The sequence below is a fragment of the Ochotona princeps genome, chromosome 29 (assembly GCF_030435755.1).
Source record: "Ochotona princeps isolate mOchPri1 chromosome 29, mOchPri1.hap1, whole genome shotgun sequence".
Classification (NCBI taxonomy): Eukaryota; Metazoa; Chordata; class Mammalia; order Lagomorpha; family Ochotonidae; genus Ochotona; species Ochotona princeps.
Window position 1 is genome coordinate 21,237,726 of NC_080860.1, and position 19,446 is coordinate 21,257,171.

The following is a 19,446-nucleotide window of genomic DNA, read 5'->3' on the forward strand; positions in this document are numbered from 1 at the left end:
GAGGTGAGTCGCCTGGGCTCAATATCTTTCTTACCATCCCTCCTCATACAGACGAGCTGCAAGCTGGAATCAGGATAGCTGGACCTGGCAACCAAGCACTCTGACGCATAATGTAGGCTTTCCAAACAGTGTCTTCTATTTTTTGAAACTTGGATTTTCTGAAATGCTACTGTATAGTCAAATGTGCATTACTGAAAACTGCTTGGGGCCAAGATAACAAACTCAAATTTTGACATCAGGCCTTGTACATGGGACTAGCTTTTACATAAGTACCAAGCGAACACATGCATTTTTAACAACTCAGTTTCTTTTTTTAAAAGTCATTGAATGCGAAGCAGCAACTCCAGGGATAAGATCAACCCATGTCCTTAGTTTCTGGAAAGAGTAAGTGTGCAGAGTAAGGTGGTGGTCCTCACTTCCCAAGGATTTGGGTCACTGTTGAGATCATATCCAGGGCACTTAGATCATCACCTTGTGAGGGTCTGGCTCTGCTTCCCACTCCACCTTCCTGATGTTGCCCTCTCCTTTCAGAGACATTTATTCATCTGAGTGATGGAGTGAGAACCAGAAAGAGAAATCTTTGGCTCACTGTTTCATTTCTCAACTTCCTGCAGCAGCAGGAACTGAGCTAGGATGAAGTCTGAAGTCAAGAATTTTATCCAAGTCTCCCCACTTGGTGGCAGGAACTCACGTCTTCTTTTTTTTTTTTTTTTTAAGATTTATTTTTTTTTTTATTGTAAAGCCACATATACAGAGAGGAGGAGAGACAGAGAGGAAGATCTTCCATCCGATGATTCACTCCCCAAGTGAGCCGCAATGGCGGGAGCTGAGCCAATCCAAAACCAGGAGCCAGAAGTTTCTTTTAGGTCTCCCACAAGAGTGCAGGGTCCCAAGGCTTTGGGCTGTCCTCAACTGCTTTGCCAGGCCACAAGCAGGGAGCTGGATGGGAAGTGGAGCTGCCGGGATTAGAACCGGCACCCATATGGGATCCCAGCACATTCAAGGAGAGGACTTTAGGCATTAGACTACTGCACTGGGTCCAGAGAAAGCAAGGAACAGTTCTTCTCCAAACGAGAAGCACTTGGAAAGCCAGTGAAAGCTGTTGAGAGCAAAGCTCTGCAAATGGGCCTTGTGGATCTTTCCTTGTTAGGCACACGAGACAGAGCGGTGTACTCCAAATGACACTATGTGAATTGTTCAAGGTTTTGTGGGAGAATATTGTGTTTCATTTGAATATGCATGTTTACATGCATACACGTATCTCTTTTCCTAAAATGTCACAGTGAATAAAACAAAGTAACACTAACGTGCCTTGTTCATAGTTACTCAGTAAGGGGCCGGTGGAAACTTGGAGTGGATTAAACCACCACTTGGGACACGGTATCCCATAGCGGAGTGCCTGGGATGGAATTTGGTCTCCCTTTCTGTTCTAGCATTTTCCCTGGGCAGTTGCAGGTAATGGCTCAGGGATTTGGACCCTTTGCATTGTTGTAGGAAACACAAAAGCATTTCTTAGCTCCTGCTTTCGGTCTGACCCAGCCATGGCTTGGGGAAAGACAACAATCAGAAGACAGGAAATCTCTGTGTCTTGGGTTGTCCCTCTCTCTGTACTCCTTGCCACTCTGCTTTTCAAATACATGAAACAAATTTTAATAAATTAAATCAAAGCTTACGCAGTAAGTGACAAACAAAGCTGAACACAAACCTCTGGCTCAGTGGCTACATTCTTGCCTAGCAGGTGCCAGAATCCTATAAGGGCACCGGTTTATGTCACAGCTGATCCACTTCCCATTCAGCTCCCTGCATGCTACCTGGAAGAGCAGAGGAGAACGGCCCAATGCCTTGGGACCCGCCACCCATGAGAGAGACCTGGAAGAGGCTCCTGGCTCCTGGCTTTGGATTGGCTCAGTCTTAGCCTTTGCGGCTACTTGGGGAGTGAGCCAGCAGACAGAAGATCTTTCTCTGCCTCTTCTTCTCTCTGAAAATCTGCCTTTTCAAAGAAACCAAATCAATAATTTTTTAAAAATGTTCTGGGCCCCTGAGACTTATTCCTGTCCTGAACATCTATGTTCACGAAAACCTACGGATCATCTTATGTTCTAATGTGCTGAGAACATTCTGAGATCATGTGAGTTTCACTGACAGGTATTGGTATTGCTTTACAACTGGGAAAAAATACAGCTGTTGAGTGAATCAATGGCTAAATGGCAAGGAAAAGAAGCATCAGACTAGGATGTGCCACAGGTGACATTAAACACAACATAACAAAACACGTAACCTTTTATAGAAGCCTACGATATTACACATCTAGAGTCTTCCTCATCACTGTGTCAACTACCCCCAAAGGAAATCACTGACCGTTAGCTCTAGCTGACTTCAAAATAGGTCAGCTAGGTGTCCTGGCAGGTGCAGGAGGCACCTCTGATTGGCGGAAGACACACTGCAGGTGAACGCCCTCCTCCCAGCTGTGGTAAGGATGCTGCAGAGAAGTGCAATCCAGGTCCTGGATTCCCCCAGCAAGTAGTCAATAAGGTCTCTAGAATCACACACGGATAGCTCATTGTTTCCTGGCTTTGCCTCACTCCTGGCTTCTGCATCCCTTGGCTTTTATCTTCTGATTGGGCCTCAATTATTTCCCTATTTCCACTGGGCATTCAAGGGAGACAAGAACCCCTGGTTAGTCCACAATATAATTGGGGGTTATGTGTCAGAATGCCCCGTGAATGCCTGAAGTTAAGACAGCATCAAACCCTAAACTTACTCATTGTTTCTTCTCTTACACACACAACTTACAAAGTTGGTGGTAAATTAAATCTATTTATATGCTTATTTTTTATGCAAAAAAACCCTTAAAAGTCATTTGTGTTATTTTTTTAAATATGTGTTTTCCACAGACTTTTGTAAGAGCTCTCATATCCATTTCTATTTTAATATTGAATGCATATGTAACATGTTTTAAATCTTTTAATTTCATTTAATGAACATTTAATTTATCATTCTTTTTATCATAGGCACTATATGTTTTCGACATTTGAGTAATAGGCCCAAGTGACAGTGTAGGGGAAGGAAAATTTCCCCCTCATCCTCCAAGGGTTCCTCACCAAGATTTCCTAGGAGAAAAGTCATATACATGTATTAACATCCAAAGCAGAGTTACTCCCAGCATCGGGAAGAATCACACGGGTGATTTTCCACACAGCTTAACATTATTCAGGAACAAACATGCCCTTCTTTATAAGCAGTGGGAGAGAACGAGAACATCTTGACAGCTTGGGATGGAGATGAGGGAAATGATGTTTTTCCCCAGAGAAGGTCTCCTTAAAATCTGAATGGACCCAAGAGACAGACATATTGCAGTGAAAACTGGGCCAGGTACAATTCCAGGCTGTAGTCTTTTCTAAGACAGAAAAACAAAACAAAACCCCACAGAGTGTCAGGATGAGGCCAGCAGGAAACTGCTCCCTTTTGCAAACTTGTTGGAACACAGGGTGATCCTGCAGAGAGACTTCCCCTACTATTGATGGGAAGCGAAACAAAAATGGAATTAAAGCTTTCGTTTTTTCTTTAGACAACGTGGTTCAGGATTCTAGTCAAAAAACCCATATTTGGATATCATTCTTCTGAATCCCCAAATTGGCAAACCTTTGAACAAGTGCTTATTGTCAGCATGGTGTAGGAAGCCACCTCATGTAAAGGTCTGCACATAGCAAATCCATGCATTCAGCAACATGACCTGCAGTATTGTCACTGTCCAAACCCTTCCCTGGTTGGAAAACCAAAAGAATAGGACTTTTTTTCTAATATGAGCGTGCAAAGCAAGACCTGTAAGAAATTATCTCACTCCGCTCTCCTAACAATTTTAAAAATGTTTATTCACATTTCATAAAGAAAAACAAAATTAACATCAGGCTGGATAAGTCTTGTTGTCTAGATAGATACATAGACGATAGTTCAATAGTTGTATTTTTATTGGACAGGCAGATTTGCACTGTGGAGAGACAGAGAAAGATCATCCACCCACTGGTTCACACTCCAAATGCCTCAATGTCCAAAGCTGAGCCAATCTAAGACCAGGGACCAGGAACTTCATTCTGGTTGCCCATGTGAATGCAGAGTCAAAAGGCTTTAGGTCATCTGTCACTGTTTTCCCAGGCCATAAGCAAGGAGTTGGATGGTAAATGGAGCAACAGGGTCATGAACCAATAGCTATATGGGATCCCAAGGCTTGCAGTTGGAGGATTAGTCATCTGAGCAACTGTGTTGCCCCTTCACATCAGTTTTAATTTAGACTTCTTCTCTTTTAAAAGAATCATTTATTTCTTTTATTGGAACATCGAATTTACAGAAAGAAGGAGAGACATAGAAAAAGATTTTCTGTCTGCTGCGTCACTTCCCATGTGGCTGCAATGGCTGCAGCTGAGCCGATCCAAAGCCAGGAACCAGGAGTTTCTGGGTCTCCCACGTGGGTACAGGGTCCCAAGGTTTTGGGGCCATCTTTGACTATCATCCCAGGCCACAAGCAAGGAGCAGGATGGGAAGTGGAGTAGCCAGGACATGAACTGGCACCCCTGTGGGATCCCAGTGCATGCTATGTGAGGACTCCAGCTACTAGGCGGTCGCTCTGGGCCCAACAATAGACTTCTAAGCACTAGAAAGCTATTTAGTTCTAGGCTTAATTCTGTTATGTTAATAGGTGTATAAGGTTATATTTGTTCCAATTTAGAACAGTTATGATAGGAGGAGATGAAGCACAGACTGAAACTGAACTTGTCACTGGGTAACATGTAGAAAGGGTTAATTGTAAAGGTGACCTTACTCCTGGAAGTTTGGCATCTCCAAAGAGACACCTGCATCTTGTTAGCGGGAAAAAGCTCCTGCCTCCTGAAACAACAGCAGGCAGACAGGAAATAGGGAAAATCTTGGAGTTCTTAGATTTATGGGAAAGACAGCTACCTTTGAGGCATGCAGTTTTATTACTGTCTGCATTGAAGTGATATGATCAGGACCCCCAACCTATACACTGTAAATTCCTATTGCAAGCTTTCTGTTTTGTGTCACTCTTAGCCCCTAATCATGTACTTGCTCACTGTCCTGTAGCTTTTGATTCTCCAATAGATAGTCACTACAAAAACCCACACTTATTTCCTTATTTCATTCAGGGCGCTTCTTGCTTATGGCAAGAGGTTGCACCTGGACTAGGCATTAAAATCATTTTGCTTGCCTTGGAGTCTCGCATGGATTCTTTAAACCTCAACAACTGGCGCCCAATGGATCAGCTTTGTGCTGCAGCTAATGAAGCTGCAATGGTGATATTCCATAGTTTAAGATCTATTTAGATCTCAGCTATTCTGCTTTCCAACCAGCTTCCTGCTGATGAGCCTAGAAAGGCAGCAGAACGTGGTCCAGGTACCTAAAATAGTCCAGGTACCTAACAGACTTCCTCTTACACTGCAACTCTTCAGTGGTGAGTCTTGCACGGCAAATGTGCAAGCTCTGTTGATGTATTGATCTAGTGTCATTGCTATAACATCAGCCCTGGAGTAGGCTATTGTAAAGAAACAGACATGTATTTAGCAGACATTTAATCAAATTCTCACACCCAAATAGTGCAGGATCCGAATTCTGCAACATTCCTCCATGAATTGTTTGAGAGACTTTTAAGCTCTACAATCCCGCTTGTGCCCCAAAACAATGTAGTGCATCCTATCTCCTGCTTCCGCTGTTCCACAACGTCTTCTGGTCTTTTCATTTTTTTTCTAAGTTTCTAAGCTGAGTAGTGTCATGGTCAGCGAGTACAAGCATCCTGACCATCAGGAGAGCAAAGCCAGCCAGGGTTCTGGTTAGCAACGTCTCACCAGCAAGCCCTTTCTTCTTGAAACTTCTGTTCACAATCATCATGTCACCCTTGCACACCGCACCAGCCCACCCTGACTGTAGACGCTCAGCTTGTCTTCCTCAATTAACACTTTTGCTCGATGTTGTCTACTAGCCGAACTGTCTAGAGCACCTCAATTTCCAATGGATTTTTAAAAAAATGAACCTTCAGATTGTGAGAGAAAGAGCCTCCACTCCTCAGGCCCAAGTTACTGTTTCGAGTTGCTGATCCTCCCAGACACACGTTCTTCTGCAGTCATGCTGAGTTTTTCTTCAATTGCAAGGAAAATGACGTGTTTTGTGATGTGTGGTTGGTTCCCTGCCGACCTAATTCCCTCCTCCAGAAATGCTTGGCTTCCGCCTTGTGTATTCTGACATGGCTTAGTCTACAGATCCTCTCCTTCGGGGCCCTTCAATTGAGAGGTACAGAGATGGAAAGAGAGAGAGAAAGCTTCCACGTGCTATTTTACTCCCCAGATGTTGACGGTGATCATGACTGTGCCAAATCAAAGCCAAGAGCTGATGAGTCAGACCGTAGAAAGCAGGGAACCCAGGGCTTGAGACATCCCTGCTGCTTCCAGAGGCTGCAGTAGCAGGAAGTGACTTAAGATGATCTGAAAAGATGTTGTAGAGATAAAAAAAGAGGGATGGAAATTGGGCACGCCAGTGGAGCTCTCAGCGAAGACCCTCATGTCCCATGGTGAAGTACAGGGGTTTAACGGAAGCCTCCCGTTGAAACACTACAGTATAAGATCTATCTTCCAGACAGAAATTCTAATTTCTTAATAAAGTCTGAAGAGCTAACTTTGTGTATAAATTTCATCTTCCTATTAATTTATCATGAATCTAAAGAATATTTATTACCCATTGCACTATGAAAAATCCCCCAAAAGTATATGGATCATTTAAAAAAAATTTTTACTAGCGTAGAATACTATTTTAAAGTACATGATCCACTTTAAAGTTCATTTCATTTCAAAGTCTTATTTCTAAATGTTTTGTACCAAACTACACATATTGTGATGCATTTTCCATGAACTTGTTGAAGTCCCCCATGTGTGTACACACATGTTAACTCACATTCCTAGAACATGTGATCTTTTTATAATCAAAGGACTCACAAACTCCATACTTGTGTCTTGAATAAAGTGATCAGATGTTGCATTTAAAGTGACTAAATGTCGCATCACTAATCAGAATGCCTCTGTCGTCTTGTGCCATAGGCCCACTCCCAAGGGATCAGTATCATCATCTATCAAAGATGGGAATTAATAATCAATATGGTGGGTATGATGAATCTTTCAGCCAGATTATACATTTCTTGCTGTGAAAATAGGCGAGAGAGCCAAGTGTTGCGGCTTAGTGTCTAGGACACCACAAGAGACTCTGCATCCAGTACTGGAGTACTTGGTTCAAGTCCAGGCTCTGCTCCTCATCCCAGCTTGCTACAGCTACCAAAGGCACAAGGGACAGCTGGCTTGGGTTCTGAGTCCCTTTGGCCTGGCCCAGACATAGCTATTGTAGGCATTTGGGGAATAAAACCACAACTTGGAGCTTACTTTCTGTACGTGTGTGCCCCTCTGTCCTTCAAGAAAAGAAAATTGTTTTAAAACACGCAAGGTGAGGATATTTACGCCAGGTATTCAATATTCCTTATATTTTGATCAGCTAGTATATAGCCACCTAGTACCTTGTAGAATGTTTTAAATGAATGATTTAAGCCGATAATACTAAACTTAGCACATTCTTATAACAGATAATTTTGTGCTTTTAAAACAGCCTATTGAAGCCTAGTAGCTTACAAAAAAGATTCTCTTCACAGTTACAGAAACTGGAAAGTCCAATTATCAAAGCAAATTCCACATCTGGTGAGGGATGAACGCTGTATCTTTCTCGCTGTGGCTGCGGGGAGAAGAGGTGAAGAACTTGCTGGAATATCCTTCATAAGCATATTCATTCATGAAGGCGCCAGCCTCGTGATGTGTCTGCCCCCACCCCACGCACCCACAGTTCCTTCTCCTGATCCCATCACATCAGTGACGAGGTTCAGCAACATGGATTTCATGGGAACAAAACGATACGGATTCAACAACAATTAGATAAAACATTATTTACCTGACACATGCGCAAGTGAGACACGAAGTAGGAAGTAGGTTGAGCAACTAAGATAGAGTTTCCACTTAGATGTTAGCCAGTCTTTATCAACATGTTTTCCTAAAGCTGATTCATTTCCTAAAAGTCATATTTCCAGTCAATAATCTTCCAGAGGCTGTTTCTTGCATTCTTTTGTGTTTTGTTTATTGTACGTTGCTTTGTTTTCAGATGTCATACTAAACTTGTCCAGAACAGCAACATAGGTTTCCACCCAAATGTTGAACAGAGAAACTTAGATTTAGGGAAGATGTGTGTACACATTCTGGGTTTTATACTTGGATGTTTTCCTGTGTCATTACTTTCACACGCACACACACACACACACACACACGTTTCTTATTTGAGGTTATCTCAGAGTCGTATTCCTTTTAATTTATTGATCTGATTATCTATTTGTTTTCATTTACTTCCAAGGTGATAGTCACACACACGCGTGCACACACACACACACACGTTTCTTACGTGAGTTTATCTCAGAGTCGTATTCCTTTTAATTTATTGATCTGATTGTGTATTTATTTGTTTTCATCTGCTTCCAAGGTGATAGTCACACACACGCACACACACACACGCACACACACACACACACACGCACACACACACACACACACACACACTTTGTTCTCCCTTTTTCTGGGTCACCCTTTCCTCTGTGGTTTCATCTCTGATTCTTCCTCTTCCTTCCTGAGATTCCTTCGCTCCATGTCCCCAAATGCTGTTTGCCTTTCTTGTCCCCCGTTTCCCGCTAACATGCCTTCCTCGCACCTTCTTCCAACGATGTCCGTGCCTTCTGTGAAGCAGGTAAAGGCAGTCGCAAATACAAGACACATCCCAGTTCTATACACAGTCTTCCGCTGACACTTAATAGCCATTATCCCGGGAGAAAGAAAGGAGCGACAAAGAAGAGGGAGAATGGGAAGGAAGGAAGGAAGGAACCAAAGAAGGCAGCAAAAACCCTTTCTACAATACTGCATGAATCAAGATTCACTCGAAATCAATTATAAGAGACGGGCAAGTACATTAAAGAAACAATAAAGAAAATAAAGTGAGTCTGGCTTTCACAGTGCCCAGCAGACAAACAAAAATGCTCTGCTCATTCAGTGCTGTTCTTGAAGCAGAAACGATGATAGCAAGCCTGATATGTGTTAGAGGCTCAGGCGAGCTGCAGACAGAAAGGTGGTGCCGCCCACAGCACCCATTAGGGAAGGCTGGAAATGGGGCAAGGCAGCCACACAAGTATGGGCTAGAGCAGCTTTTCTGATGAATAAAATATGAAGGACTTCGCAATTATCCAACCAGAGAGAAGTGGCCAGAGTATCATCAGCATCATGATAGCAATAAAAACAGGATTTTGTGCTGTATCTCCTATCTCACATTCCCAATCTGAATAGCGGGTATGACCCTCCCTCCTCGTTATGCTTATATCTAGGCTATGTAAGTAAAAAATCAGGCAAGGCTAGACTTCCTGCCTTCCAGGATTTTCTGTTCCCTGATAACCCACAAAGGTCATTTAATTATTCTGAAAGATAGTCTATAATCAGAAAACACACGAAAGCTGTTGTTTTGGTGTTTTTGAGCCAAACTTCTCCATTTAAAAGAACAGTTTACATAGTAAAAAGCAGGTCAGATGACCAATTGATGTAACTGATTAATTTCATGTGTAGCAGGGAGTCATTTCTAAAAAAAAAAAAATCACAAAATATTAGCTAGTATTTACTTAGGGTTACAAGTACTGGTTGATGTTTACGTATCACAGGTGGCAGACAGAAGGAAATGCAATGAGAAACCCTAGACACAAAGAGGCAGAGAGAAATCAAGTGAGTATCTGAAAGTGATCCACTTGAAGACGATCAGCAGACAGTGTACATTCAACCCATATTAAAATCGCAGTAATTACTTGCATGGTGGGTTGTACCTATTAAGCGTGTATTTGCACACTTGTACAAATGTTCCTGCACAAAAGCACTGTCCTCTTTCAATGTTGCAAGGATATAAATACTCTCAATGAGGATTTCATGGAACATGTGCAGTTATAGCACGGTCCTTCTCCTTTTTAGATAAGCATGGTGTAGACCTCCAGTCTTCAAGGAGTTACTTTACTGCAATCCCCGGAAAAAAACCTAAGTGATTGACTGAACTATAGTATATTGCATTATCACTCCACTCGGAGGCTGGCAAACCTATTTCTTTCCTCCCAGCAGAGTGAACCATTAACCAAGGCTGCTGTGTGGGATCCCAGTCAACAGGAACAAGTCAATTAAAAAGTCCTCCAATGGACATAGACAGCTAATGCACTCTTGGATGCTCCAGAATCAAATTAGAGAAATGAGCACACTGTACAATAGAAACACCACATGAACACGTAACACCTCTGTGTGTTCCCAGGTTTCTAGGACAGTGTGATCAAATAATGGGATTCATTTCCAGCTCTGTGGAAAATGTCTCAAGAGGGAAGGGACTATTTTATCCTAGCTACATTTTTGTTTCAGAAATGGTGAATAATGTTTATACTCCACCCAATATAATGGCTGACATTTTTAGCAAGGTCTATCATTATTTTTGGCCTGACTATGGAAGATAAACTGATCAGCCCCACAAGGATATGCTATTGGTTGGAATATTCAATGCAATTTCAGTGATATTAAAATGCGAAATGAAATTCGTTCTAACTCTTTTGACATACTGATATGTAGTTAAAAAGCTCACCATTCATTTTACTTTCATGAATGCCTTTTTAATTTTTTTAAACATATATTTTTATTGCATTTCCTTTTTTAAAAAAAACTAATTACATTGCATTATGTGGTACATTTTTTTATGCACTGGGATTCCCCCCGCCCCTCCCAAAACCTTCCCCCCACGATGGATTGCTCCACTTTGTTGCATTTCTATAGTTCAAATTCAGTTGACATTCTTTCATTGGAGGTATTTACCAAGCATAAAGTCCAGCATCTTATTGTCCTGGTAAGTTCAATAGTTTCTTGGTGAGACCATCTCTGGTCTGAAGGTAGAGCCGGCAGAGTATCATTCCAATCAATTAAAAGTCCCAACATAATATTTCCAACCATTTACAACATTATGGCGTTAATTGACATGGTATTGATTAACCAATATATTAATAGGAAAATGCAGGTTCTCAACCACAACCTGTGACTTCTTCATAGACATTTCAATTTTGGTTTACATTCAACAGTATTCTATACACCTTAAAATGGCTTAGATTGCTATTCAGCTGTCTCATGCCTATTTTAATTTTAGTCTTTAGCAGTTTATAGCATTGAAGCATGATTTCGCTGAACCTGGCTGTTTTTCGGGTGGCCTAACTCTATAATTCTAACAGGATATATGTCAACAGTTTAGGTGAGCATGTTTAGGAGGGGTGTGCAGAGAAATCTTCCATGCCCCAGTGAGGAGTAACTAATCTTTGTGTCCCACCCAGTGAGGTATAAGTGCATCCCCTCTGACCGTTTCCTGTCTGGTTCTAAGCTTTCCTTGTTGTTCTCTGTTTATCTATCAAGCCAGGTGGGTCCTGGGTCACCTGGTCCAGGTCCTTCAGCCCACCTGTGCAGTGGGTGCTAGATCTGTGAGACCCAGGGTTGGGGGGTATGGAAAGGCCTAGGTCTCCTGGTCCAGGTCCCTGTGCCTGCCTGCCTGCATGGTGGGTACTGGGTCTGACAGCCCCAGGGGTGGGAGTCTGGAGGGGCTCAAGTTGCCTGGTTGGGGTCCATGAGCCAACCCATGAGAACTAGTCTTCCTCAGTGTAAAGGATGGAGTGCTGGACAGCAGACCATGATGTACATAGAGGACATGGTAACCCATTGGGGCCTGCGAAGGACATTTGAAGCCATAGCAGAAAATGGAGAACAGAATATACGGACAAGCCAGGAAATGGTCTAACATTGGTTGGCTCTTTGCTGTGCTTGTAACAATAATGAAGGATAATGCTGTGGCTGGTATGTGGCTCAACATGTTAAGCTGCCACCTGCATCATGGAAATCCCTATAGGCACTGATTTATGCCCTGGCTTTTCCAATTCTGATCCAGCTCCTGGCTTAATGGCTGTGAAATGCAGTGGAAGATGGTCTGAGAACTTGAATCCCTGTACTCCCATGAATGACCTCCGTGAGACTCCTGGTTGTTAGTTCTTGTTTTTGACTCCTGCCCTTTCTCTTGTTCTCATTTTCTGCCTCTCCTTCTCTAACAATGTATACGAGAGGAAGGGATCACAGTAGAGACATCAGGATTCTGTTAGTTGCCTATTTGAGCACTCTTATTTTTGTAAGTCAAAGACTTAAATAAGCATTTCACAAAAATAAAAAAAGGAAGACTAGATAGAGTTCTCAACAAAAACATGTACCTGTGCACTGATTTTGAAGGGCCTTGAAATTATCTGAAGCTCTTCAAAGTAGATACAGAGGGGCTAATGATGCTGTAGCTGAAGGGATGAAGATGGCTTCTCATGGAGGTACAGAAAAAGACTGCTCAAGTCCTGTTGTTCATGGATTGTGAATTTATGACAATTTTAATGTTTCCTAGGAGTTTCAAAAGTTCTCCTCTTGCATATGAGCTAATCAAATGAGGACGCCATCTCAGGACTCTAAGGATACTTAGATTTCAACACTAGCCGACATACAATATTTAACTCGCATATTGGTTCCAAATTGTTCTTGAACCTCATTTTGGTTCATGAAAATCCATTAAGATCATTTTTCTGGTATGAGGATATGAAATGTGATCATTCAAAAAAGATGAAGGGACTTGGAACCATCTTAGAGTTTTTAATCCAATATGTCAGTACTTCAATTTTAAATGTTGCCTCTTTAATAAGTCTTCCTTTTACTGGCTTACCATCAGCTATCACTTGTTTGGGATTTAATTTCAAAAATGTGTATATAATACAAATATGTGTTATGAGATACATCCCTTTTAAAAAGGAACAATTTTACTGATATCTACTCATTTGTTTGAATTATTATGATTTTCTATAAGAGTGTGAATATACCACAAATGAATAAGAGAACTGATTTAGTAATCAAATCTACCGACAAAGAAGTCTTGGACTGCATAAAATATTTTTAAAAGGATTAATACCAATTCTTCTCAAACCCTTCCAAAAATTTATGGATAATACAGTATTTACTAACATATCCCATGAGGTAAATCTGAAACCAAAGAAAAAGACCAAACAAGGTATATAGGCTAACACCCTGCATGGAGAGAGATGAAAAAAACCTTCAACAAAACTACTGACAGCGTGAATTCTGTAGCCCATTTATGAAATCATGCAACATGGTTGAGTGAGATTCATTCCCTGTTTGTGAGGATGGTTCAACATATATAAAGCAATAAACATGACACACCACAGTAACAGAATGAAGAATCACAAAACACAATCATCTCAACAGATACACAAAAAACATCTGACAAAACCAAGCAAACTTTTATGCTGAAAAACATGGAAGGAATGTGCCTCAGCTCAATGAAGGTCATAAATGACAAACCTGTCACTAATATTGTGCTCAACTGTGAGAAGTTTAAAGCTTTCTCTCTGCACAAAGACTAACTGCGCACCTGCTCACCTCTATTCAGTTTACCACTGGATGTCTGACGTGGAATGATTGGAAGAAAAATAAGGACATAAAAAGTATCCAGCTTAGAAATGAATAAAATTATATTTGCTAAAGACATCATTTTATATATAGAAAATTCTAAAGATGAACTGAAAATCCTGTCAGAATTTAAAAAAAAAAAGAATACAGGATACCAAATTAACATGCAAAGAGTCATAGTTTTTCTAGATAATATCTGCCTGAAAAAAAAAAAAATAAGAAAGCCCCAATTACAGTAGCGTAAGCAAATGCTTAGGGAATGAATGTAACTAAGTAAATGAAATATCTCTATGCAAAATGTCAATGACAGATTTTTTAAAAGCATGTATTTTATTTTGTTTTATGATATAGTTCCAAAGGTTCTGGGGTTGCCTGTGTCCTCCCCCAGTGTCCCCCCACATTGATTTCCCCAATAACAAACATTTTCAATGCCAAACATAAATAGGAGGCAGTCCTGTGTTTATGGGATGGAAAAATTCTTGTTGTTGAAATAGCCCCCCTACCCAAGTTTGTCTACAGATCCAATGCCATTACTGTCAACAACTTGTGACATTTTTCACAAACAGAGAAAGTGATTTAAAATTCATAGGGAATCATAAAAGAGCACAAATTGCCAAATCAAGCTTCAATAAGAAAAACAAAACTGGATATGTCACAATTCCTGCTTTGAAATACAAAGCTATTGTAAACAAAGTACTACAATATTAATTCAAACGCAGACGCACAGAGGAAAGACACAGACTACTGAGTGCGGAAATGAATGCATACTGTCAAATGGTTTTCAGAAGGAATGCTAGCAGCTTGGTGAGGAAGGGCTGACATTGCAGTGAAATAAAAGATGCTATAAAACTGGATGTGTATATATAGGAGAATGACCGTAGATTATTACTGGACACCACACAGAGAAATTCATTCAAAGTGGGTTCCACACCTACACGTAGGTCTTGTATTCATAAAACTACCAGAAGAAAAGATTGGATGTAGGTTTCTTGGCATGATCTGGGCCATATTTTTTAGATATTGACCCAAAAGCAGAGGTACCAAAACTACAAATGAGAGTATATCGAAACTTGGGCATAGCAGAAGAGGAAATCAGTGGCACAAGTGACTAGGGCTCTGTTCCGGAAGCCTGCTTCCATATCAGAGTGCTGGGGCTGGAATGTAGACTCTGCTTCTTGTTAATGTAGACCCTAAGAGGCAGCAAGAACTGGCTTAATGGACGTCGGATGAGATTGGAGAGCTCCAGCCAACACACACAGCAAGAACTCCCACAGCATGGCAACAGACAGCGTGACCTGGCTTGAAGGACACTCTCACTCACACCCTCTTTCTGTTAACATTCAGTGCCTCCTTTGTACACCAACACACTCTCTGCCTTCCCTCTAGTAGAAACCATGAGTTCTGCAGTGCATCAAGCACCAAGCCAGCACCAGCGGGTGCTGGAAACTTCCAAAATGCCTGAAGAATGTCTACCTACTATGACATTTAAGGTCTTTCTAATGTCACTATGACATAATCATAATGGGATGCACTTCTGTTCTTATCAGACGTCTGATACCATCCCATTTCTGGATGTTTCTAAAACAGGGTGGGGCACAGCAATTGGTGATGCTCAAGTCCCATTGCAAGGCGTGCCCATCTCTGAATCGTCAGACATTTCCAGACATCACCCTCCATGTTTCCTGATGATGTGAAGAACAGCCAGAACCTTACTGGTGTCTTTTTTTGTTTCTTCTTTCTTTGGACCTTGCCCATGTTTACTTATTGAGAATATGCTTTGCCTGTGCCTTTAAATAAATCCTACCTAACTGCATAGACACTTTTTTATCCCAGAGAAGAACCTGGAATAAGCCATTCTTGGGGCCTGTGTTCTACAACACACATAGTTGAATCCCCTCCACTCATGTGGGACACCTGGACTGGGTTTCTATTATCATTGTTCTGGCCATCCCCAGTCTTGCATATTGTAGTGTTTTGGACAAGTGAATAACACATGGACAGTCTCTCTGTCTGTCTGTTTTTCAGAAAAGAGAGAGAGAGAGAGAGAGAGAGAGAGAGAGAGAGAGAGAGAATGAATCATGAGTATAGGAAAATCTTATGGAAAGAAAACAATATTGGCAAACCATACTTCTGATAATAGATTAATATCCAAAACAGACACGGGCCTCAAACATTCCAAGAGCAAAGACACAAATAATCCAGATTAAGTGGAGACAAAGGACCTGAGTACATTTTTAAGGAAGGATACACACAGCTGGCTAATAAGTATATGAAAAACACCAGCAATCATCAAGAGGATGTACCAAAACCCACAATGCCATGTCCCTTCAAAACCTGTTTGCACGGCTACTATTAAAAAACTCAAAATCAACCTGTGCTGGTGAGGAGGTGGATATACCAGAACTCATTCACACTGTGGACACGAGATTTCCTGGACAAAATATCCTATGATCCAGCAGTCTCATCTCTGGATTTACATCCTGAAGAATGGAAATCCATGTCTGGAAGAAATAGTTGCACATGGGACAAAGGGGACACAGGAAAAGGAAAATAAAGGAATTCCATCAGGTTTAAGTGTCTTGCAGTTCAGAAGTCGGAAAACAGAGTACGCTGGCTAGAAACACCTCTTATCCTTCAAGAAGAGGTAAGAAGGGTCCCACAGTTGGCTTAAAGTTTGTTAAAGCTGCTATTGCTACCGCGGGTCACAGGTCCCGGGATCAAGACTATCTCCGATTCGTTTTCACTGGTAGGCATCACCACTTTACAGTCAGCTGCTTTGGTTGTCACTACCCAGGGACTCTGAGATGGGGCTGCCACCAAGGGCATCAGGAATAATGTCATGACTTGATGCCCCAACACTGAGCTACCACCCTGGTGGGTCAACAACATGAAGCCAAAAAGAATTTCTCTGCCGCCTTAACACCTAAAGGAATTTGCCAAACTAGGTTTATACTTGCTCGGAGCCCATGATCTCTACTGGCCTTATAATTTCTTTCTTTTGAAATCTGAATGTTTATTCTGTGTTTATACCATGTTTTAGAAGACTTTAACTAACTTGTTTCCCACACTCACACCTGCATAAGAATTCTGTGGTAAGATGAATTACACCTAGAATCTCATCCATGCTTTACTTATGTAGAAATTATATTGAAATCAGGTTTAGTACATAGAACTGATATTATAATAGGTTAAACTTTTGGAGAATTACAGTGGCCTGAGCTGTGTCCTTCCCAAATCTATGTCTAAATTCAAGAACTCTACAGCATTTCTGCAAGGCACTCTTCAAATTACAGTGGAGTTACACACATCCCAATAGACTCATTCCATTTGATTTTGGTCATAAATAGGAAATCTATTGAATACACAAAACTTCCTAAAGATCCTAGCTTAGCAGTGGGATCCTTTGTAGAATGATCTGGAACTGCCCAGTGTTGCAAAAAACCGCATACTGCACATTGCTAGCACAACAACATTGAATACACAAAACCTCTTAAGGACCATAGCTTAACAGTCAAATCCATTATAGAATGATCTGGAACTGCCCAGTGTTGCAAGAAAGACTCAGCCTGCACATCGCTAGCACAGCAGACGATCAGCATTCCAAGCATGGCTTCAGAATGGGCTTTGCTTTCATGCTCCTACTACATCAGCATATTGTAAGTTAAGGGCTATCTGTGTTTGGAGACAAGGGATATAAAGGAAAAAACCAAGTTAACAAGGGCTGTTGGCGTGAGGCTCTAATCCAGTTTGACGGGTGTCTCATGCAGCTGCTTCCTCAGAAGCGACACCAGGGTATTCACATATCACTAAAGAGAAGGACAGCAGAAGGAACATGATTCTGCCACTATTTTGTTCATGGACTTCTGTCCTCAAGAACCGATGGAAAATCCATCTCAATCACCTGCTTACCCTCCCATGGCAGCTCTAGAAAACTAAAGCAGTGCCATCAAGATTCCCCTTTAGTCTTTAGAATTTCCTAATTTTAAGATTATTAGCACTAAGAAGGAAACTTATTTGTTTGTTTGTTTTTAATTTGACCGTCGGATAGGTCTGCTTCCAATACCTCAGTTATTTCTTTTGGGTGAATCAAGTGGAAATCCGTCTGACAGTTCTGAGTGCTGTGAACTCTTCCCATCACCAGCCATGGATGGGAGGGTGGATACAAGCAGGGATGAGTGTGACGGTGTACTGTCTTCCTCCTCGTAACACCACTAGTCCTTCCCATCCAGCAAAGGGTATACTAACGTTGTGAAAAGACAGATATAGAAACAGAACAATGCTCTGCAGAGCAAATGATACCATTATCTAAGCTGATAGAACAGAAAAAATAAAGATACTAATTAAGTGTCTTCACTTGAAAATCCAGTCTTGGTTACTCTGCTAGAACAACGGAAGACAGACACAAGCATCTTTCTCACCTTCACAAACAAAACTTTTCACAAACATGTTTTGCTTGCTGTATGATTATATTAGAGCCAACGATCAACCACACAAAGTGGACACCTAAGGTTACGTCGCCTAGTGACATCAAGCCATCTGAGCTTGTTCAATACACTCAATGGTATTTGCAAGATAATCACCCAACAGACATATCTCAGAGCGTATCTCTCCATCAGGTGGTGTAGGGCTGCCTTTGATATTCCCTAACTCAGCAGCTCTTCCTAGCTTTCTTTGAAGAGGCAAGAGCTATCCCTAAACATCAGGGGTTGGAAGATTTGGGACAAGTACTTGAAGGTTATTTCTTTGACCTTGAAAGATGGTCAGTTCCGACATAGGTTCTCATCTGAAGCGCATTACAGTGCCTAATATAGGCCGTGTCTGCTAGCAGAGTACAGTCCCTAATCTACAGTCATACCAGCCCTTAACTTGGCCTGAGATGAAGAAGAGAGTCGGAAGTGCTCAAGCACATGCTGGAGAGAAGAAACACTTCAGGTTGATGGTGAGAGAAGGGATCCGAGTGGTGGACTACATGTGCTACCTCCCTCTGCCCAGCGTTTGGGGTGGGGGGGCTGGGCTGAGGACAGGTGTCAATCACCGTGGGTGTTCCATCAAATTCATTCTTGAAGAGTTTCACTCTCCTTAAGCAAATGTGGTCTACCAGATCATTAAATGAATATTGAATTATTTAAAGCTATTTAACTAAGTTTATAAGGAGATAGAGTTCACATTTCATTCAACGATTCTCTCACGGCCCATGCTTTTGAAGCTTATAAATGGAATGTGATGAATCAAACTCTTCAGGCATAAAAATTGTTTTAAAAATCTATAACGCTAATAGTTTCAGCACGGTTATTCAAACCAGTGGTAAGTTTGAATAGATTTCTCAAAGTTCTAAAGTGAAAAAGAGAAGCCATAGCATCACCACCATTCATGTCATGGGGAAGCATCCTTCACTCTCGGTGTCCATTAAAGGAGGTGGGGGAACAGGACAAAGCAACTTATGTACATTGAGCATGTTCTTCTCTGCACCATTGCACATGCACACGTTTGGAACAGACTAAGACTCCTCGGCGGAGCCCATGGACTTAAATTCAGAACCCAAAAGGCAGATTAACTTCCGAGGTTGACAATAGCTAAAAATGCTGAGAGCTGCTGAGCTGCACTCTTCGTGTGGGCCTGTGATCACCCATGGCGTACAGGAAAGGGAAATGGTGGAGTAACAGGGAGCAGGTTGACCCACACCTCTGTCCTCTTCCCAGGTCACCTGTCCTGATTGGGAATCCATAACCATTTGCCATCATTAAGCACAGCTTCTCTGGGAAGCATCATTCAATGCCCTCCCCTTCATATTCCCCAGATCCACTGGAGA

General features: G+C 41.6%; 1 protein-coding gene across 1 annotated transcript in view; it reads right to left on the reverse strand.

Annotated features, from left to right (window-relative positions):
* Nucleotides 1–19,446, reverse strand: part of LOC101527740 (contactin-associated protein-like 5) — a 308,863-nt gene that overhangs the window by 89,401 nt on the left and 200,016 nt on the right. The window lies entirely within an intron of this gene.